Below are 23,573 nucleotides of genomic sequence, written 5' to 3'. Positions count from 1 at the left end.
CATGGCTGATCTTTGTATTTTTAGTAGAGATGGGATTTCACCATGTTGACCAGGCTGTTCTCAAACTGGTGACCTCAGGTGATCCACCGCCTCAGCCTCCCAAAGTGCTGGGATTACAAGCATGAGCCACCTTACCATTAAACACAAACAGACTAAAAGCGAAGTGATGAAAAAAAATTTATGCGAATGGAAACCAAAAGTGATCAGGAGTAACCGTTCTTATATCAGATAAAATATACTTTATATCAAATACTTTTAAAAGCGACAATGTAGGTAATTTTATAATGATAAGGTGATTAATTCAGCAAGAGGATATAGCAACCATAAATATATATGAACCCAACATTACAGTACTCAAGTATATTAATACAATATTATGGAATTTAAACAGAGTGATAGACTGCAATACAATAATACCAAGATATGTCAACACCCCACTTTCAACAATATATAGATCATCTAGACAGAAAATCAACACAGAAACATAAGACATAAACTATGTAATAGACCAAATGTACCTAACAGACGTGTGAACGTTTCATGCAACAGGTGCAGAATATACATTCTTCTCAACTGCTCTGGGGTAGCTAATATGTTAGCCCACCAAATGGGTGTTGATAAATTTGAGGACAGAGACTAATCAAGTGTAATTGAGGAGATAGAGATTAATCAACTATCATTTCAGACTTACAATGGTAAAAAACTAGAAACGTACAACAATAATAATTTTGGATAACTTACACATACATGGAAAGCCAATAGGACACAGTAAAAGAAGTTCTGAGAAGAAAGTTCATGGCAATGAGTGGACAGATTAAAAATGAAGAAAGATTTCTAATAAACAATGTAACCATGTACCCCGACAAGGTTTAAAAAAAGAAAAGAAAAAAGGAGCAGGGCAGATAAATGAGGCAGCAGATTAGTCAGAATTCAGAAGCATCACCTGGAAAACATGATTCCCATATGCTCTGTCGTTTCTTTCACCTATGTGCCCAGCTGGCTAGGGCAAGATACCAAAATGGTGACTGGCAACTGCTTTTGATTCACTCACAGTTGGGTGGCAGCAGGAGTCATTGTGGCTTAGTGTAGGCAGCAGCCAGATTCAAGCATAGCCTATTTTCATCCAACTACAGTTGGTAGCTACACAGTCCATCAGGCTCCAGTAGCTTCTCAGTTACTATTGCCTATGCACCAGCATTTGCCACAGTTGCAGTTACCAGGCCTGCTCCAGTAGCTGTTGCTGCTGCTGCACCAACTGCTGCTTATGAAAGCTACCCCACTGCACACACTTCAAGTGATCATGGTTATACTCAGGGGCAACAAGAAGAACCACCCACCTGCCGCTACTACACAAAACTACCAGGACTCATACTCATATGTGAGATCCACAACTCCTGATAGCTTATGATAGTAAGCACTACCACCAACAACTAACAGAAACTGCTGCTGGTATAGCTGCCAATCACTAACCTTGGCCTTCTGTAGCTGAAGCTTACTATCAGACTGCTCTTAAATCCCAGGCACAACTCAGTATACTCAAGCCCAGCAAACTCGACAAGTGACAGCTATAAAATAAGTCACAGCAAGTTCAGCTGTCGCAACTTTATTTATCCTATATCCTCCACTGTACATCCAGTAGCAGCTGCAGCTGCTGTTGTGCCATCCTATACTCAGAGTGCTACTTACAGTACCACAGCAGTTATTTATCCTGGTAAATTTTATTCAGTTTATGAAGCAGCAGTGTATTCAGCTGCATCTTTCTACAATTAACAGCTGCTTGAACAGGAACTATCTTTACTAAAGAAGCACAATTCAAAAATACAAAATAAACAACTGAAGCTAAAACAGCCTCCCAAGCCACCAAAGATTCACAATCTTGACGTTTGTAACATCACCTGTGCCATACCACAGACTTGTAAGCCACAGTCAGAAGGACAGAAACAATTACAAGTTGTTGCTTCTGCTGGTGTTTTGTGAGGCTGCAAAGAAACCCTCACAAAATATCAGCAGAAGCAACAACTCTACTCATGGGACTCAAAATCAGCTACACTGTAAGCTCCTCAATATGTCTTGTACTGGAGCAGATGCAACAGAAGCAAATGTTACTAGCCAAGCTACTTTTCCAACAGCTGTGTCTGCTTCAAAATCAACTACCTCTCCTTTAAGCAAATGTACTGTGAATACTTCATCAATTGCAACTTCTTCAGCGAAGAGTCTTGTGACTACAGGAAATTCGTCTCTTAATAGCACATAGAAGACTAAAGTGTCAGCAGTGCCCACAAATATGGCTGCCAAAAAATATCTACCCCAAAATCAATTTCATTGGTAATAATAAGCCACAATCATCATGAAATAAAACACAGTACTTAGAAGGAACTGCATCTGTTAAAAGTATTCTTTTTATTTCTATTGTGCAGATTCCTGAAGTAAATCAAGAGACAGTGTGAGAAAAAAAATCAAACCTGTATATTTTGCTGCTTTCCAGAATGATGCGCAGCCAGTGGGTCATGATTACCTGGAGGAGGTTTAAAATGAAGACGGAAAGGTAGTTCACTTCCACTGTAAATCATGCAAGTGAAGCTTTAATAATCCCAATGTTAAGGAGATTCACTTAAAAGGGTGAAGACACATACTTCAAAATAGAAAAAAGAAAAATTTAGATTTGCAAGTAGAAGTAAAGCCTAGTATTTTTGAAAGAAAGTTTGAATAAGAGAAAATGCAAAAGCAAATGCAGAAGGACTACTGATGAAGGCAAGAGGAGCAACGCTGGAGTATGGTAATGCAATGTTATGAAAAGTGCATGTTCTGGAGGAAGAACAGCATCATTGAGATGATAACCACCAAATGTCTGTTGGAGAATATCCTCATGATCTCTGGTCCCAGACTCCTGGGAGTGCGACCAGGCATTACTCCTCAGCTACAGGGGCCTGCACGCTTACAATATCCTGACTCATCTGATGACTTCTATGTAATGAGAAAATATGCAATGATTTATCTAGTTGAAAAGAAGTAACAGGAAGTTCAGAAAATTGTTTCTATTACTGAATGTACTTTAAAATTTATTTCAGGCACTTTCTCTGAACATGAGAAGAGCAAGAGCAAAGAAGAAGGTCATAAGAAAGAGGGAGGTAAAGAGAGTTTTAAAAGAAGTTATGCAAGTGGAAGTTTTGACAAGAGAGTTACTTCTCCAAGGACAACATTGTTTTTCTGCATTCAGGGAAACCTTCAAAGATATTATTAAGACATATTGCAGAAAACCTATCCACTTTTATTTAACTGAGCAGTGGTTTGTAGTTCTCCTTGAAGAGGTCCTTCACGTCCCTTGTAAGTTGGATTCCTAGGTATTTCATTCTCTTTGAAGGAATTGTGAATGGGAGTTCACTCATGATTTGGCTCTCTGTTTGTCTGTTATTGGTGTATAGGGATGCTTGTGATTTTTGTACATTGATTTTGTATCCTGAGACTTTGCTGAAGTTGCTTATCAGCTTAAGGAGATTTTGGGCTGAGATGATGGGGTTTTCTAGATATACAATCATGTCATCTGCAAACAGGGACAATTTGACTTCCTCTTTCCCTAATTGAATACCTTTTATTTCCTTCTCCTGCTTAATTGCCCTGGCCAGAATTTCCAACACTATGTTGAATAGGAGTGGTGAGAGAGGGCATCCCTGTCTTGTGCCAGTTTTCAAAGGGAATGCTTCCAGTTTTTGCCCATTCAGTATGATATTGGCTGTGGGTTTGTCATAGATAGCTCTTATTATTTTGAGATACGTCCCATCAATACCTAATTTATTGAGAGTTTTTAGCATAAAGGGTTGTTGAATTTTGTCAAAGGCCTTTTCTGTATCTATTGAGATAATCATGTGGTTATTGTCTTTGGTTCTGTTTATATGCTGGATTACATTTATTGATTTGTGTATATTGAACCAGCCTTGCATCCCAGGGATGAAGCCCACTTGATCATGGTGGATAAGCTTTTTGATGTGCTGCTGGATTCGGTTTGCCAGTATTTTACTGAGGATTTTTGCATCAATGTTCGTCAAGGATATTGGTCTAAAATTCTCTTTTTTAGTTGTGTCTCTGCCCGGCTTTGGTATCAGGATGATGCTGACCTCATAAAATGAGTTAGGGAGGATTCCCTCTTTTTCTATTGATTGGAATAGTTGCAGAAGGAATGGTACCAGTTTCTGCTTGTACCTCTGGTAGGATTCGGCTGTGAATCCATCTGGTCCTGGACTCTTTTTGGTTGGTAAGCTATTGATTATTGTGACAATTTCAGAGCCTGTTATTCGTCTATTCAGAGAGTCAACTTCTTCCTGGTTTAGTCGTGTGGGTGTATGTGTCAAGGAATTTATCCATTTCTTCTAGGTTGTCTAGTTTATTTGCATAGACGTGTTTGTAGTATTCTCTGATGGTAGTTTGTATTTCTGTGGGATTAGTGGTGATATCCCCTTTATCATTTTTTATTGCGTCTATTTGATTGTTCTCTCTTTTCTTCTTTATTAGTCTTGCTAGCCGTCCATCAATTTTGTTGACCCTTTCAAAAACACAGCTCCTGGATTCATTAATTTTTTGAAGGGTTTTTTGTGTCTCTATTTCCTTCAGTTCTGCTCTGATTTTAGTTATTTCAGAGGATACAAACAAACGGAAGAACATTCCATGCTCATGGATAGGAAGAATCAATATCGTGAAAATGGCCATACTGCCTGAGGTAATTTATAGATTCAATACCATCCCCATCAAGCTACCAATGACTTTCTTCACAGAATTGGAAAAAACTACTTTAAAGTTCATATGGAACCAAAAAAGAGCCCACATCACCAAGTCAATCCTAAGCAAAAAGAACAAAGTTGGAGGCATCACGCTACCTGACTTCAAACTATACTACAAGGCTACAGTAACCAAAACAGCATGGTACTGTTACCAAAACAGAGATATAGATCAATGGAACAGAACAGAGCCCTCAGAAATAATGCCGCATATCTACAACTATCTGATCTTTGACAAACCTCAGAAAAACAAGCAATGGGGAAAGGATTCCCTATTTAATAAATGGTGCTGGGAAAACTGGCTAGCCATATATAGAAAGCTGAAACTAGATCCCTTCCTTACACCTTATACAAAAATTAATTCAAGGTGGATTAAAGACTTAAACGTTAGACCTAAAACCATAAAAAACCCTGGAAGAAAACCTAGGCATTGACATTCAGGACATAGGCATGGGCAACGACTTCATGTCTAAAACACCAAGAGCAATGGCAACAAAAGCCAAAATTGACAAATGGGAACTAATTGAACTAAAGAGCTTCTGCACAGCAAAAGAAACTGCCATCAGAGTGAACAGGCAACCTACAAAATGGGAGAAAATTTTTGCAATCTACTCATCTGACAAAGGGCTGATATCCAGAATCTACAATGAACTCAAACAAATTTACAAGAAAAAAACAAACAACCCCATCAAAAAGTGGGCAAAGGATATGAACAGACACTTCTCAAAAGAAGACATTTATGCAGCCAAAAGACACATGAAAAAATGCTCATCATCACTGGCCATCAGAGAAATGCAAATCAAAACCACAATGAGATACCATCTCACACCAGTTAGAATGGCAATCATTAAAAAGTCAGGAAACAACAGGTGCTGGAGAGGATGTGGAGAAATAGGAACACTTTTACACTGTTGGTGGGACTGTAAACTAGTTCAACCATTGTGGAAGGCAGTGTGGCGATTCCTCAGGGATCTAGAACTAGAAATACCATTTGACCGAGCCATCCCATTACTGGATATATACCCGAAGGACTAAAAATCATGCTGCTATAAAGACACATGCACACGTATGTTTATTGCGGCATTATTCACAATAGCAAAGACTTGGAACTAACCCAAATGTCCAACAATGATAGACTGGATTAAGAAAATGTGGCACATATACACCATGGAATTCTATGGAGCCATTTAAAATGATGAGTTCGTGTCCTTTGTAGGGACATGGATGAAACTGGAAATCATCATTCTCAGTAAACGATCGCAAGAACAAAAAACCAAACTCCACATATTCTCACTCATAGGTGGGAATTGAACAATGGGAACACATGGACACAGGAAGGGGGACATCACACTCTGGGGACTGTTGGGGGGTGGGGGGAGGTGGGAGAGATAGCTTTAGGAGATATACCTAATGCTAAATGACGAGTTAATGGGTGCAGCACACCAGCATGGCCCATGTATACATATGTAACTAACCTGCACATTATGCACATGTACCCTAAAACTTAAAGTATAATAATAATAAAATAAAATAAAATAAACTTCATAAAAAAAAGAAAACCTATCCAAACAGCTTGCTGTTTTAAACATTGAGAAGTATGAAATAAGATGTGCTGTATCTGAAGTGGTAATAATTTTGAATTCATGCGTGGAACCCAAAATGCAAGCCACTGTCACTCCTATCATCTCCAATTATTCAAGAAGATAGCATGGAGAAAAGAGATCTAACTTCACGTATGGTGAAAGACCTACCCGATGTCTTGGACAGGTAAAAATGCCTTTATGCTCTGGTTGCTCTATGCCATGCTAAGTGATTCCAAGTTAGAACGAATAGTCTGCAGTACTCTGTGATTATCATACGTATTCTTCAAGAATTCTGTAAGCAGGAATTCCAACTTGGTCTAATTTTCCAAGCTGAGCTATGGAGTTATTAGCAGAGAAAGCAATCAGCTAATCCTTGGATCCCTGCGCAGATGCAGTGAGAAGAGTTTTCAAGTACATTTAATCAGTGGTTATTATTAGAAGTAGTCCTGGACTTCTGGAACCTTGTAAAAAGAATTACATGGATGCCTTGGCAACAATGACAGACCAGTAGTGAGAGAACATCACATCCAGTGCAGTTTGCATTGAGCCTCCTTGTATTCCTCCAGATCCACGAAGATTTAGGCATGGATCCATTACCCCAAATGAGCAAAAATGTTAACATCCACAATAGGAAACGTAGAAGAGATAGTGATAGATTTGATAAATTTGAAGCTGAGGGGGGAAAAAAAATCAAAAAAGATTATGATAACTTGTAAAGAGTTTCATTAAAGCATCAGTGTTAAAAACAACAGATGCCCATTGTTGGCTGTTTTTCATTCATAAAAATGTGTACTTGAAAACAATCATCAAGAATTTAAAGAATTTCATGAAATGACCAAGTTTTTTTATGACACATAAAATATATACAGTTAGGTGTTATATGAACGGAAAAACAAAATGAATTGTGTGCTCTGACTAGGAGGCAAACAGTGGTTCAACTTTGTTCAAATTATTATTGTTTTTTATTTTACTTTAAGTTCTGGGCCACATGTGCAGAATGTACAGGTTTGTTACACAGATATACATGTGCCATGGTGGTTTGCTGACTTAATTTTTTGGTTTCTGTAACCACTCCTCCCATTTTTGTATCTTTTATTAACTAGTGAACTCTCTTATTAAATTTTTCATATATTTGATGCAGAATTTGTGCATCATTTCACTCTGTGTATTTTGATTTTTTATTTGAAAGTTTTGCTTGCTTTTAGGCAGTAGTTGTAAGTTTGTTACAGATTATATTTCTTACCCTTTCTTAGTATTTTACAACAGTACTTTCTTGTAATGTGAAACTGCAGCATAATAAAAGCCATATATGAAAGACATAAAGCTAATATCATAATAAATGGGGAAAACTGAAAACCGTTTCTCTGAGATTTAGAACATAAAAAGAATGCTCACCTCCACCACTGTTATTCAACATAGTACTGGAATTCCTAGCTACAGCAATAAGACAAAAGAAAGAAATAAAAGGTACCGAAATTGAAAAGGAAGAAGTCAAAGTATTATTGTCTGCAAATGATATGATCTTACATTTGGAAAAACCTAAAGACTCCACCAAAAACTATTAGAACTGATAAACAAATTTAGTAAAGTTGCTGGATGCAAAGTCAACAGACAAAGATCAGTAGCATCTCTATATGCAAGCAGCAAACAATTTCAGAAAACATCAGTAAATTAAAATTGATTAACAAAGAAGTGAAAATTCTTTATAATAACTATAAAACATTGATGAAAGAAATTTGAGTACAAAAATATGAAAATATATTCAATGTTCATGGACTAGAAGAATCAATACTTTTAAAATGTTCATACTGTTAAAAGCAATCTGCATATTCAATGGAATTTACATAAAATACCAATTACATTCTCAACAAAAATAGAAAAAACAATACTGAAACATATTGAATCACAAAGCACTCAGAATAGCCAAAGCTATTCTGAACAAAAAACAAAAAGCATACTACTGGCATAAAAACAGTCACCAATAAACCAGTTGAACAGAATAGAGAAGCTAGAAACAAATCCATATATTTATGGTGAATGCATTTTCAACAAAGGTGCCAAAAAGATACATTAGGGAAAGGAGAGTCTCTCAATAAATGCTGCTGGGAAAACTGTAAATTCACATGCAAAATAAATAAATAAATAATAAAATTAGAAACTTATTTCACTCATTTTTAGGAAAATATCTAATAATATAATTAAAGCATGGGCAAACGATCTGAACAGATATTTCTCAAAAGACATGAACATGGTAAATAAGTATCTGAAAAGGTGCTCAATATAACTAATCATCAGAGAAATGCAAATCAAAACTATGATGAGATATCATCTCACTCCAGTTAAAATGGTTTTATCCAAAAGGCAGGAAATAACAAATAATAATGAAGATATGGAGAAAAGGAACTTTTGTACATTGTTTTCCTACAGACAAATTACATTTGGGAATGTAAATCTCCAAAATGGAGAACTGTTTGAAAGTTTCTCAAAATATTAAAAATAGAGCTACCATATGATCCAGCAATTCAACTTCTAAGTATACAACCAAAAGAAAGAAAATCAGTATATCAAAGAGATCTCTGCACCCCCATGTTTGTTGCAGCACTATTCAAAAAGCCAAGATTTGGAAGCAATCTAAGTGTTCATCATTAGGTGAATCTATTAACAAAATATATATAGACATGATGGAGTACTATTCAGCCATAAAAACAATATCTTGACATTTCAACAATATATATTGAACTAGTAGTCTTTTGTTTCTAAGTCCTGGGGTACGTGTGCAGGATGTGCATGCTTGTTACACAGGTAAATGTGATCTATGGTGGTTTTATGCACCTATCAACCCACTACGTAGGTATTAAGCCTGGCATGCATTAGCTGTTTTTCCTAATGCTCTCCTCCTCTTGTCCTAACCCAGCAGGCCCCAGTGTGCGTTGTTCCCTCCCTGTGTCCATGTGTTCTCATTGTCCAGCTCCCACTTATACGTGAGAAAATGTGGTTTGATTTTCTGTTGCTGCATTAGTTTGCTGAGGATAATGGCTTCTAGTTTCATCCATGTCCCTGCAAAGGAAATGATCTCATTCTTTTTTATGGCTGCATGGTATTCCATGGTGTATATGTACCACATTTTCCTTACCCAGTCTATCACTGATGGTCATTTGAGTTGATTCCATGTCTTTACTATTGTGAATAGTGCTGCAATAAACACACATGTACACGTTCTTTAGAATAGAATGATTTGCATTTGGGTGTTGTATACCCAGTAATTGAATTGGTGGATTGAATGGTATTTCTGGTTCTAAGAATTTCAGGAATCACCACACTGTCTTCCACAATGGTCAAACTAATTTACATTCCCACCAAAAGTGTAAAAGTGTTCCTATTCCTGTGCAACCTTGCCAACATCTTTTTTTTTTTGACTTTTTAATAATCACCATTCTGACTGGTGTGAGTTGATATCTCACTGAGGTTTTGACTTGCATTTTCCTAATAATCACACCAACAATAGACAAGCAGAGAGCCAAATTATTAATGAATTCCCATTCACAATTGCCACAAAGAGAATAAAATACCTAGGAATAGAGCTAAAAAGGGAGATGAAGGACCTCTTCAAGGGGAACTACAAACCACTGCTCAAAAAAGTCAGAGAGTACACTAACAGATGCAAAAACGTTCCATGCTCTTGGATAGGAAGAATCAATTCTATAAAAATGGTTATACTGCCCAAAGAAATGTATAAATTCGATGATGTTTTTAATAAACTACCATTGACATCTTTACAGAATTAAAAAAAAAAACTATTTTAAAATTTATGTGGAACCAAAAAAGAGCGTGTAGAGGCAGGACAATCCTAAGCAAAAAGAACAAAGCTGGAGGCTTCACACTACCTTCCTTGAAACTATACTATAAAGCTACAATAACAAAAACAGCATAGTACTGGTACAGAAACAGGCACATAGACCAATGGAACAGAATAGGGAACTCAGAAATAAAACCACACATCTAAAACCATCTAGCTAGTCATATCCAGTATTTTTTGGTTTGCCCTTTTTATTGTCCTTCAGCAGCTCATATATATTACCTCATTCCCTCCTGAATTTGTAAGATTTATGCTGAGAAGTCTGCTGCCAGGCATATTGAAATTCTCTTACATGTTTTTTACTTCTTTTCTCTTTTTGTTTTAATACTCTCTCTGTCTTTGAAATTGGATAGTTTGATTATAACATGTCTTCATATGGTCCTATTTAGATTGATTGTGAGTGATCGCTTTTAAGCTTCCTGTATCTGGGTATTTATATTATTCCTTATGCTTGGAAAGTTTTCTTGTATTATTTATTTAAGTAATTTACTATTACCTTGTGTTTCTCTAGTCTCTTTTGAACTTTATGAACCCACAAATTTTCTCTTCTGATATTATTTCATAATGTTTTTTATTTATTAATTTTTTAATTTTTTTATTCTCTGCATATTTTTTACTAATCTGACTTTGAGCTCACTAATTTTTTCTTCAGCTTAATTCTGCTGTTGATGCAGTCTGTTGAACTTTTTATTTTTTTCATTGTATTTTCTCACTCTAGGATTTCTGTTTGATTATGTTTAATTATTTCAAACTCTTAAATTTGTCTTCCAATTTTTTGAATTATTTTTCTGTATTTTATTGAATTTTATTGAGCTTCCTTAAAAGAGTGATTTTTATTCTTTGTTAGGTCAGTCATACATCTTCATTTGTTTAGGTTTGGTAACTGGCACTGTATTTGGTTTGTTTTGAGACCTCGTATTTCCCTGATCATTGTGATCTTTGTGCATGTATGTTGATTTCTGCACATTGAAGACATGGGTATTTATTCCAGTCTTGGGAGTTTGTCATTGTCTATGATAGCACTTCTACAGTATGCCTGTTCAGAAATTCTGAGAAAACTGTTGTGTCCCCCTAACCCATGATCACTGCAACCATTGCAGTGCTAGAGGGCACCCTAAGTCCAGGTTTGCCATGGTTTATATAGCCCAGGTTGGAGTCCCATGAGCAACTAGTACGGGGTTGGGCAGGCTTGCTTTAATATTCTCAAACAGAAAGCTTTTACTAGATGTGCTGACTAGTGTGACTTCCTTTATGTCACTGGAAAAACTCCCATTGGATCACTAAATGGGTCCCTGTTATGGCTGAACTATTCACATCTGCAGCCCTAATGAGCTAGATCTCAGGCAACATTTATTTTTCAGGTCCATAACCAAAATTCAGGTCTTCTCCATAGTCATGGACAGTTTTCTCTATAGTCATGGACAGTTGTCTCCCAGTGAATTTCTGGGCAAGAAGGCCTTTTTCATACTATAGTCAAAAAGGGCTGGAACTAATTTATAGGGCCATTTTGAGATCCACAATGTGACTTAAGTCAACCCATCAGCCTGAATAGGCACTGATGGACATGCATTCACCTGGGACCTCAGGTAGAAAGAACTCAGTCTACAGGCAGGAGGGGTCAGGACTGACATTATTGGCTATTTGAAAATCCACTGGTAGATGGAGTTTGGCCAATTTGCAACAAAAGCTCAAATAAGTACATCTTCAGTCAGTATTCTAGCTGGATAAGACTGCTCCAAATCCAAAGCCAGAAGGGGTTTGAAGGGCTAAAATTGAGATTCTGGGATAATTCAGAATTTTCATTGGAATCAAATTTGGCAAGTCCAACATGGTTGTACCTCTTTTCAAGACTCTCAGCAATTTTCCATGTCAGAAAAATTTGTGATTTGTGACATGGATAAACCAAGAGATAATGATGATAAGTTAAGTAAGCCAGGCACATAAAGACAAATACCACATGTTCTTATATGTGGAATCTAAAAATGTGGATATCCTAGAACTAGCGAGTAGAATGATGGTTACCAGGGGTGGGTAGGTGTGTGTGGTGCAGGGGTGTTTAAAAGATGTTTACCAAAATATACAAAATTTCAGTTAGGTAAGAGCAATATGATCAAAAGCTCTATTGTACAACACAGTGACTATAATTAATAACAACATACTGTATTCTTGAAAATTACTGAGAGAGTAAATTGTGTTTTTATCCCAAATGATAATATTTATGTGATATAATGCATACGTTAAGTAGCTAAATTTAGACATTCCACAGAGTATGAATAATTTAAAACACCTTGTTGTGGACAACAAACATATATAATTTTTATTTGTCAATTAAACAAAATAAATAAATAATGTTAAACCACTTATCAAGATACAGTTGACATACAAAAAGCTGTAAATATTTAATGCATACAACTTAATGCATTTGGAGATAAGTATGTTCTTGTGAAAATAGTGATTTAACAAAAATAAAATAAAGTATGTTTGATTATAAAAGAAAGCAGTTATATTGTAAAACAGTTACCAAAGTGTGTAAGTCTGGGTTCTCCAAGAAACAGGTGTCAAGAAAAAATTAAACATGCCAGAGTTTGGCCAGTGGGAGCAAATGGTGAAGGAGCTGGGTGAGGCTGGGAAAAGTGTCAGACTTTAATGCAAGATAGGAAAAAGGAAGGAAGGAAGGAAAGAAGGAAGGAAGGAGGAAAGGTTGGTTGAGTAGAAGCTCCTACTACTAAGCAGCCTAAAGAAAGGTTACCAAGGCCCCTGAGAGGCCTCAAGTCAAAGTTGCCTGTCAGAGGAGTGCCCTGATTCTCAGGAATGAGGCAGTCTTCGTATCTTTGCATTGCTTAGTCATTGGCTACTAGGAGTCTCTTGTGAGATGGCCTGGCAAACACAGCATGAATGTCAACACAGCACCTGGCATTCTCTTTCAATAATATCCTGTAATTGGAGGTCTGTGAGCTGCAGTCTCATGGCCAGCACACAAATTAATAAAAAATGTTTGTGATGTAGCAACATACGTCCTTTGTACTAGCAGTTACTATTATTTTAATTGACACATAATAATTGTACATTAATATTAATTGAATAAATACTGATACTTCGATAAACACAATATATAATGATCAATCAGGGAAATTAGCATATTCATCACCTCTGATGTTTATTATTGTTCTGGTTGAAAACCTTTGAAACATTCTCTTTTAGCTATTTGAAAATACATAATAAATTATTAACTATAGTCACCCTGAAGTGCTATGGAACATTAGAAATTATTCCTCCTATCAATCTTTAATTTTGAATCCTTGAACCAATCTCTCCCTGCTTTTTTTCTCTCCGACTTTTCCCACATTTTTGTAACTACTATTCTGCTTTCTACTTCTATGAGATCAACTTCTTAGCCTCCACATATTAGAAGGAATATGCAGTATTAATCTTTCTGTTATTGGCTTGTTTCACATCACATAATGTTCTCTAGGCTCATCCATGTTGCTGCAAATGACAGAATTTCATTTTTTTATGGATGAATAGAATCTCATTAAGTATATTTTCTCTATCAATTCATCCACTGAGAAACATTTAAGTTGATTCCGCATCTCAGCTATGGTAAATAATGCTGCAATAAATACAGAGCTGTATCTCCCTGATATACTGATATCATTTTCTTTGGATATATGCCCAATAGTAGAATTTCTGAATCATAAGGTAGATGTATTTCTAGTATTTCTAGTTTTTTGAAGCCCTTCCATACTATTCTCCATAATAGCAGTCCTGGTTTACATTCCTACCAAGAGAATGTTAGATTTTTTTTTTCTTGGTATCCTCAACAGCATTTGTTACGTTTTGTCTTCTTGGTATTAGTAGTAGCCATTCTAACTGGGGAGAGATTATATATATATATATATATATATATATATATATATATATATATATATTTGTAATTTCAAGTTGCTTTTTCATGATGATCAGTAATGTTCTACATTTTTTTCATGTATTTCTTTGCTTTTTGTATATCTTCTTTTAAGATACATCTATTCAGGTCTTTTTTACACTTTTAATTAGATTATTTGTTTGTTTGTGTTTTTTGCTGTCAAGTGTTGAGTTTCTTATATATTCTGGATATGAATTCCCTGTCAGGTGAATAGTTTGCAAATATTTTTGTCCCTTCTATAGGTTGTATTTTTCACTGTGTTATTTCATTTCCTGTACAAAAGCTTTGCAGTTGATGTAACCCTATTGTGTAGGCTGAATATTTGTCCCCTCCAAATCTCATCTTGAAATTTGATCTGCAATGTTGTAAGCGGGAAGTTTTGGAAAGTGTTTGGGCTATGGGATAGAACCTTTACAAATGGCTTGATGTGGGGTGGAACCAAGATGGCCAAATATCAACACCTCCAGTCTACAGCTCCCAGCATCAGTGATGCAGAAGACAGGTGATTTCTGCACTTCCAACTGAGGTACCAGGTTCATCTCACCGGGGGTGTCAGAAAGTGGGTGCAGGACAGTGGTTGCAGTGCACTGAGCATGAGATGAAGCAGGGTGAGGCACCGCCTCACCTGGGAAGCACAAGGAGTCAGGGAATTCCCTTTCCTAGTCAAAGAAAGGGGTGACAGATGGCACCTGGAAAATCGGGTCACTCACACCCTAACACTGTGCTTTTCCAAAGTTCTTAGCAAATGGCACACCAGGAGATTATATCCCGCATATGGCTTGGAGGGTCCTATGCCCATGGAGCCTCGCTTATTGCTAGCACAGCAGTCTGAGATCAAACTGCAAGGTGGCAGCAAGGCTGGGGGAGGGGCGCCTGCCATTGCCGAGGCTTGAGTAGGTAAACAAAGTGGCTAGGAAGCTCGAACTGGGTGGAGCCCACTGCAGTTCAAGGAGGCCTGCCTGCTTCTGTAGACTCCACCTCTGGGGGCAGGGCATAGCCAAACAAAAGGCAGCAGAATCCTCTGCAGACTTAAATGTACCTGTCTGACAGCTTGGAAGAGAGTAGTGGTTCTTCCAGCATGCAGCTGGAGATCTGAGAACAGACAGAATGCCTCCTCAAGTGGGTCACTGACCCCCGAGTAGTCTAACTGGGAGGCACACCCCAGTAGGGGCAGGCTGACACCTCACACGGCCAGGTACTCCTCTGGGACAAAACTTCCAGAGGAACAATCAGGCAGCAACAATTGCGGATTACCAATATCTGCTGTTCTGCAGCCTCTGCTGCTGATACCCAGGCAAACAGGGTCTGGAGTGGACCTCCAACAAACTCCAACAGACCTGCAGCTGAGGGTCCTGACTGTTAGAAGGAAAACTAACAAACAGAAAGGACATCCACACCAAAACCCCATCTGTATGTCACCATCATCAAAGACCAAAAGTAGATAAAACCACAAAGATGGGGAAAAAACAGAGCAGAAAAACTGGAAACTCTAAAAATCACAGCACTTCTTCTCCTCCAAAGGAACACAGTTTATCACCAGCAACAGAACAAAGCTGGATGCAGAATGGCTTTGATGAGTTGAGAGAAGAAGGCTTCAGACGATCAAACTTCTCCAAGCTAAAGTAGGAAGTTCGAAACCATGGCAAAGAAGTTAAAAACCTTGAAAAAAGATTAGAAGAATGGCTAACTAGAATAGCCAATGCAGATAAGTCCTTAAATGACCTGATGGAGCTGAAAACCATGGCACAAGATCTATTGCATGAATGCACAAGCCTCAGTAGCTGATTCAATCAACTGGAAGAAAGGGTTTCAGGGATGGAAGACGAAATGAATGAAATGAAGCAAGAAGAGAAGTTTACAGAAAAAAGAGTAAAAAGAAATGAATAAAGCCTCCAAGAAATATAGGACTATGTGAAAAGACCAAATCTACGTCTGACTGGTATATCTGAAAGTGATGGGGAGAATGGAACCAAGTTGGAAAACACTCTGCAGGATATTATCCAGGAGAACTTCCCCAACCTAACAAGGCAGGCAAACATTCAAATTCAGGAAATACAGAGAATGCCACAAAGATACTTGTCGAGAAGAGCAACTCCAAGACACATAATTGTCAGATTCACCAAAGTTGAAATGAAGGAAAAAATGTTAAAGGCAACCAGAGAGAAAGGTCAGGTTACCCACAAAGGGAAGCCCATTAGACTATCAGCTGATCTCTCGGCAGAAACTCTAGAAGCCAGAAGAGAGTGGGGGCCAATATTCAACATTCTTAAAGAAAAGAATTTTCAAACCAGAATTTCATATCCAGCCAAACAAAGCTTCATAAGTGAAGGAAAATAAAATCCTTCACAGACAAGCAAATGCTGAGAGATTTTGTCACCACCAGGCCTGCCCCAAAAGAGACCCTGAAGGAAACACTAAACATGGAAAGGAAAAACAGGTATCAGTCACTGCAAAAACATGCCAAATTATAAAGACCATCGAGGCTAGGAAGAAACTGCATCAACTAACGAGCAAAATAACCAGCTAACATCATAATGACAGGATCAAATTCACACATAACAATATTAACCTTAAATGTGAATGGGCTTAAGGCTCCAATTAAAAGTCACAGACTGGCAAATTGGATAAAGAGTCAAGACCCATCAGTGTGCTGTATTCAGGAAACCCATCTCACATGCAGAGACACACATAGCCTCAAAATAAAGGGAAGAAGGAAGATCTACCAAGCAAATGGAAAACAAAAAAGGCAGGGATTGCAATCCTAGTCTCTGATAAAACAGACTTTAAACCAACGAAGATCAAAACAGACAAAGAAGGCCATTAATAATGGTAAAGGGATCAATTGAACAAGAAGAGCTAACTATCCTAAATATATATGGACCCAATACAGGAGCAGCCAGATTCATAAAGCAAGTCCTTAGAGACCTAGTAAGAGACTTAGACTCCCACATAGTTGGAAGTAAAGCACTCCTCAGCAAATGTAAAAGAACAGAAATTATAACAAACTGTCTCTCAGACCACAGTGCAATCAAACTAGAACTCAGGTTGAAGAAACTCACTCAAAACCGCTCAACTACATGGAAACTGAACAACCTGCTCCTGAATGACTACTGGGTACATAAGGAAATGAAGGCAGAAATAAAGATGTTCTTTGAAACCAATGAGAAAAAAAACACGACATGCCAGAATCTCTGGGACACATTCAAAGCAGTGTGTAGAGGGAAATTTATAGCACTAAATGCCCACAAGAGAAAGCAGGAAAGATTTAAAATCAACACCCTAACATCACAATTAAAAGAACTAGAGAACCAAGAGCAAACACATTCAAAAGCTAGCAGAAGGCAAGAAATAACTGAGATCAGAACAGAACTGAAGGAAGTAGAGGCACAAAAAAACCCTTCAAAAAATCAATGAATCCAGGAGCTGGTTTTTTGAAAAGATCAACATAACTGATAGACCGCTAGCAAGACTAATAAAGAAGAAAAGAGAGAAGAATCAAATAGATGCAATAAAAAATGATAAAGGGGCTATCACCACCAATCCCACAGAAATATAAACTACCATCAGATAATACTATGTACACCTCTACAAAAATAAACTAGAAAACCTAGAAGAAATGGATAAATTGCTCAACACGTACACCCTCCCAAGACTAAACCAGGAAGAATTTGAATCTCTGAACAGACCAATAACAGGCTCTGAAATTGAGGCAATAATTAATAACTTACCAACCAAAAAAAGTCCAGGACCAGATGGATTCACAGCCGAATCCTACCAGAGGTACAAGCAGAAACTGGTACCATTCCTTCTGCAACTATTCCAATCAATAGAAAAAGAGGGAATCCTCCCTAACTCATTTTATGAGGCCAGCATCATCCTGATACCAAAGCCTGGCAGAGACACAACAACAAAAAAAGAGAATTTTAGACCAATATCCCTGATGAAGATTGATGCAAAAATCCTCAGTAAAATACTGGCAAACCGAATCCAGCAGCACATCAAAAAGCTTATACACCATGATCAAGTGGGCTTCATCCCTGGGATGCAAGGTTGGTTCAACATATGCAAATCAATAAACGTAATCCTGCATATAAACAGAACCAAAGACAAAAACCACATGATTATCTCAATAGATGCAGAAAAGGCCTTTGAAAAAATTCAACAGCCCTTCATGCTAAAAACTCTCAATAAATTAGGTATTGATGGGACATTTGTAAAAATAATAAGTGCTATCTATGACAAACCCACAGCCAATATCATACTGAATGGGCAAAAACTGGAAGCATTCTCTTTGAAAACCGGCACAAGACAGGGATGCCCTCTTTCACCACTCCTATTCAGCATAGTGTTGGAAGTTCTGGCCAGGGCAATCAGGCAGGAGAAATAAATAAAGGGTATTCAATTAGGAAAAGAGGAAGTCAAATTGTCTCTGTTTGCAGAGGACATGATTGTATATCTAGAAAACCCCATGGTCTGAGCCGCAAATCTCCTTAAGCTGATAAGCAACTTCAGCAAAGTCTCAGGATACAAAATCAATGTACAAAAATCACAAGCAATCTTATACACCAATAACAGACTGAGAGCCAAATTATGAGTGAACTCCCATTCACAACTGCTTCGAAGAGAATGAAATACCTAGGAATCCAACTTACAAGGGATGTGAAGGACCTCTTCAAGGAGAGCTACAAACCACTGCTCATGGAACAACTCTTAAGTAAACAATGAAAATAAGGTCAAAATTTAAATATCTTTGGAAGCAAATAAAAATAGAGACACAACACACCAATAACTCTGGAAAACAAAAGCAGTAGTAAGAGGGCAATTTATAGCGTTACATTTTTACATCAAAGAGATAGATTTCAAATAAGCAACATAATATCACCCCTCAAAAAACTGGAAAAACAAGAACAAGTCAAATCCAAAGCTAACAGAAGAAATAACAATGGTCATAGCAGAACTATGTTAGCTTGAGACCAAAAAAAGGAAAATTACGAAGAATCCATGAAATAGAAATTTATTATTTAAAAGTATAAACAAAATTGACAGAGCACTAGCTAGGCTAACAAAGAAAAAAGAGATAATATTTAAATAAGCACAATCAGGAATAATAAAGATGATATTACACTGGGTAACAGAGAAATACAAAAGGACCTAAGAGAATACTGTGAACACTTCTACACACACACACTAGAAAACAGAGAAAAAAGGGTAAATTCCTTGAAACACACAACTTCCAAAATTATTTTATTTTATTTTATTTTATTTTATTTTATTTTATTTTACTTTATTTCAGAGACAGAGTTTGGCTACATTGACCAGACTTGTCTTGAACTCCTGGCTTCCAACAATCCTCTTGCTTAGTCCTCTCGAACTGCCAAGATTACAGGTGTGAGCCACGACACCCAGCTTATCTCCCAAAATTGAACCAGAAAGAATTAGTGACACTGAAAAGACCAATAAAAGTAATGAAAGTGAATCAATATTTTAAAATCTTCCAAAAAATAAGCTTAGGGCCAGACAGATGTACAGCTAAAAGTTTACCAGATGTATGAAGATGAGCTTATACTAATCTTACTAAAACTATCCCCAGAAATTGAGGAGGAGTGATCTCTCACTAACTCATTTTATAAATACAGTATCACCTCGATACCAAAATCAGGCAAGTACAAAACAAGGAAATATAGGCCAATATCCACGATAAACATAAATGCAAAATTTCTCAACAAAATATTAGCAAACAAAATCCAATAGCACATTAAAGTATAATTTATTATAATCAAGTTGGGTTTTTTTCCAGGGATGATAGTGAACCAAGGATGGTTCAACATATGCAAACCTATAAATGTGATTTATCACATAAACAGAATAAAGTATATAAACCATATAATAATCTCCACAGATCCATAAAAAGCATTTGATAAAATCTAACACCTTTTCATGAAAAAAATCCTGAACAAACTAGGCAAAGACAGAATATACCTCTAAATAAGAAAAGCCATATATGACATTTCTACAGCCAACATCACACTGAATGGAAAAAAGTTCAATGTATTTTTTCTAGTAATTCCAAAGATGCCCACTGTCATCACTCCTATTCAAATTCATACTGACAGTTCAGACCAGAGAAATTGGGCAAGAGTAAAAAATAAAAGGCAAACAAATTAGAAAAGAGGAAGAAAAATTATCTCTATTCACTAACCACATGATTATATACCTAGAACACCCTAAAAACTCCCCTAGAAGAGTTCCAAACTTGATAAGCAATTTCAGTAAAGTTTCAAAATACAAAATCAACGTATGAAAGTTAGGGGTTTTCCAATACAATGAAATTTCAAACTGAGAACCAAATTATCAACTCAATCCTATTAATAAGAGGCACATACAAAAAAATAAAATACATAGGAATACATTTAACCAATGAGGTGAAAAAATTTTGTGAGGAAACTACAAAACACTGATGACACAAACAAATGGAAAAACATCCCATGCTCACAGAGTGAAAGAATCAATATCATCAAAATGACCATATTGCCCAAAGTGGTCTACAATTCAATGCAATTTCTATCAAATTACCACAATTATTTTTCATAGAATTTGAAAAAATATCCCAAAGTTCATACAAAACCACAGCAACAACAACAACAAAACGCCCTATTCAATAAATGATGCTAGGAAAACTGACTAGCCAAATGTGCAAGAATGAACCTGGTTTCTCATCTCTCACCTTATACAAAAATTAACTCAAGATAAAATCCTAAACACAAGACCTGAAAGTAGAAAAGTTCTGGAATAATATCTAAGAACTCTTCTGGACATTGAGCTAAGCAAAAAAAGTATTACAAAGAGCACAAAATCAAATGCAACAATAACAGAAATAGAGAAACGGGCCTTAATTAAATGAAAAATCTTCATCACAGCAGGAGAAATAATCAACAGAACAAACACAAAACCTATAGAAGAAAATATTTGCAAGTTAAAATCACAATGAGATATAACCTTACAAGAGTCAGATTGGCTACTATTAAAAAGACAAAAAACAACTGTCGATGGGAATGCCAATTAGCTCAATGAAAAACAGTATGGTGGTATCTCAAAAGTCAAAAAATAGAACTACTATTTGACCCAGAAATTCCACTGCTGGCTGTCCACACAATGGAAACGCAATCATTATATTAAAAAAGACACATGCATTCATATGTTTATCTCTGTACTATTTACAATAGCATACATAGTCAGGGACACAACTTATGTGTTCATTAATGGCAGATTGGATACAGAAGATTTGAGATATATATATATATATATATAGACATCTGAGGTATACATAAACTGGAGGAACAATGTGTGTGTATATGTGTGTGTGTGTTTAGCGAATGAACTGCATTAATATATTTGCAGTGATTTTATTTGGGAAAAGAGCTTATAGGTTCTAGCTGATGAATATGTTCATTATAATGCTTTCCCCAATGTTCTAATTGTCGAAATGTGTATACTCATAGAAACTTACACAATGTCATGAGCTCCCCTCCTGAGAATCAAAATCACAGCATCCAAAACTGTCGGTAAAGTTAGATCAGGTATGCTTTTCTGCATGCATGTAAATTTCTAAGCTTAGTATTTGGGTAAACTCTATATTTAGAGAAGACTACCAGATAAGAGAATCCCAGTAAAGAGGCTGAAAGAAACAGAGAATTCCTTTAGAAAGCAAGACCAGATTCTTCCACAAACATAATCACAGGCCCACAATCACTACTTTTGATTAGTCCATAGTGTCACAAACATGGAATTCAACCAGGTGAGCTGGCTGAAATGCTAAGAAGAGTAAACCATATACACTAGCCAGGCAAATTTAACCTACACATGAAGGCTATGATCTTGGTCAATATTAAAACACAGATATTTATCCCTGCAATATTAATAATATTAGGAAAGTTAAGCATTCAGTAATATGATGTGACTGGAATTGAGGAGAGAAGGAGCTGTTGTAGAAATAATTATACCAAAATGGCAGATGTACCCTGGTCTGAGAGGATAACAACCAAAAATATTTAAAGAGAGGGTGGAATATGGCTAAATATAAGAAGTATAAAGGCACTAAATTTTCAGATTTCACAGTCGAAAACCAGTAGATAATTGTCTTGTTTCAGATATCAACCGAGAATTAGAGATATAATAAAAGATTATCTAATTTTGCATACATTAATAACACTTAGGGGGTTATGTTAAAACTTAAATTTCTGTGTTTTAGAGTTTCCGATCCAGAGGCTTTGTGATGAAAGCATCAAATTCAAATTTCTAACAAGTTCCCAGGTGATGCTGATGCTACTGTTTCAGAAGCCACAGGGATTTGGATTTGGGGATGTGGAAACTGTGAATATAGACAAGTCTTTGAGATATATTGGCCATAAAGAGGAGGAGAGAAAGTGATGTTGTAGCTAGAGGGGAAAGTGGGAGAAATTACAGCGTGTCTGTTTAGTAATGAGAGTAATAGAGAAAAAAGAAGGAAAATTGATAATGTAAGAGAAACAAGGGAAAATTTCCGGAGAAATTTCCTTGGATAATTGTTAGTTGTGAATTAGATCTAGTGCATGTATGAACTGAAATGTTTCCAAATAGGGGCCTTAAGAGTTAATTCAAAATCAAAAGGAAATTCAAAGTATTACTGACACAGATTCAGTAGACGAAGTGGCAAGTAGTTACAGTAAAAGCTTATGGAAGTTCTCCCCTAATTGTTTCCATGTGATTAATGACATAAATAACAACGTTATTAGCTGTGAAAAAGGATGAGAGAGAAGATGATGGAAATGTGAGAAAGAAAAAGGTAGGAAACAATCATCCTAAAGTGTGGGAAAATGAATTGACTTGAGAGTTGGATCATAACTCCACCTTCATATTAGAGTCATCTAGAAAGTTGTTAACAATTTGGGATATGTGGGCACCTACATAGATCAATTGGAGGTAGATCCAGGGCATTTGTATTGCTAAAAGATCTGAATATCATTCTAATACTCATCCATGTGTGGGGAAACAACTGGACTAGGAACATGTGGTACTATTGCCAGACAATTTTAAAGACCCTCTTCATTTTGTGATCATGAATTTAAAATGGGGACGTTCAGCATGGTTGTGACTTTTTGCAGCTATGTTCAGCTAGAGGGATGCAGGTTTGATGTAGGTTGCTGACTTAACTGGAACTTGACTTTAGCTAGAGCAATTTATCAAACCGAGATAGATAGAGAGAAGAAGGGGGACAAGATATCTGAGATATACATAAACAGAAGAGACAGTGTAACAATTGCTCAAACACTTGAAACTGAGTATGGAGGGAAGTGAGAACGTTAGGTCAAGGGACAATGAAAAAGTTTAGAGCAACTGTATAATAGATTTTGTGGAAGTATAAATCTCATTTTCAGACTGACTGTGGGAATTCGCTGGGGAGA

General features: G+C 36.6%; 1 pseudogene; it reads left to right on the top strand.

Annotated features, from left to right (window-relative positions):
- The first annotated feature begins 453 nt into the window (after window positions 1–453).
- Window positions 454–22,560, top strand: LOC117977573 (zinc finger RNA-binding protein-like; annotated as a pseudogene).
- Window positions 22,561–23,573: the final 1,013 nt, after the last annotated feature.

Source organism: Pan paniscus, chromosome X, assembly GCF_029289425.2.
Source record: "Pan paniscus chromosome X, NHGRI_mPanPan1-v2.0_pri, whole genome shotgun sequence".
Taxonomy (NCBI): Eukaryota; Metazoa; Chordata; class Mammalia; order Primates; family Hominidae; genus Pan; species Pan paniscus.
This window is presented reverse-complemented; position numbering and strand designations above follow the sequence as displayed.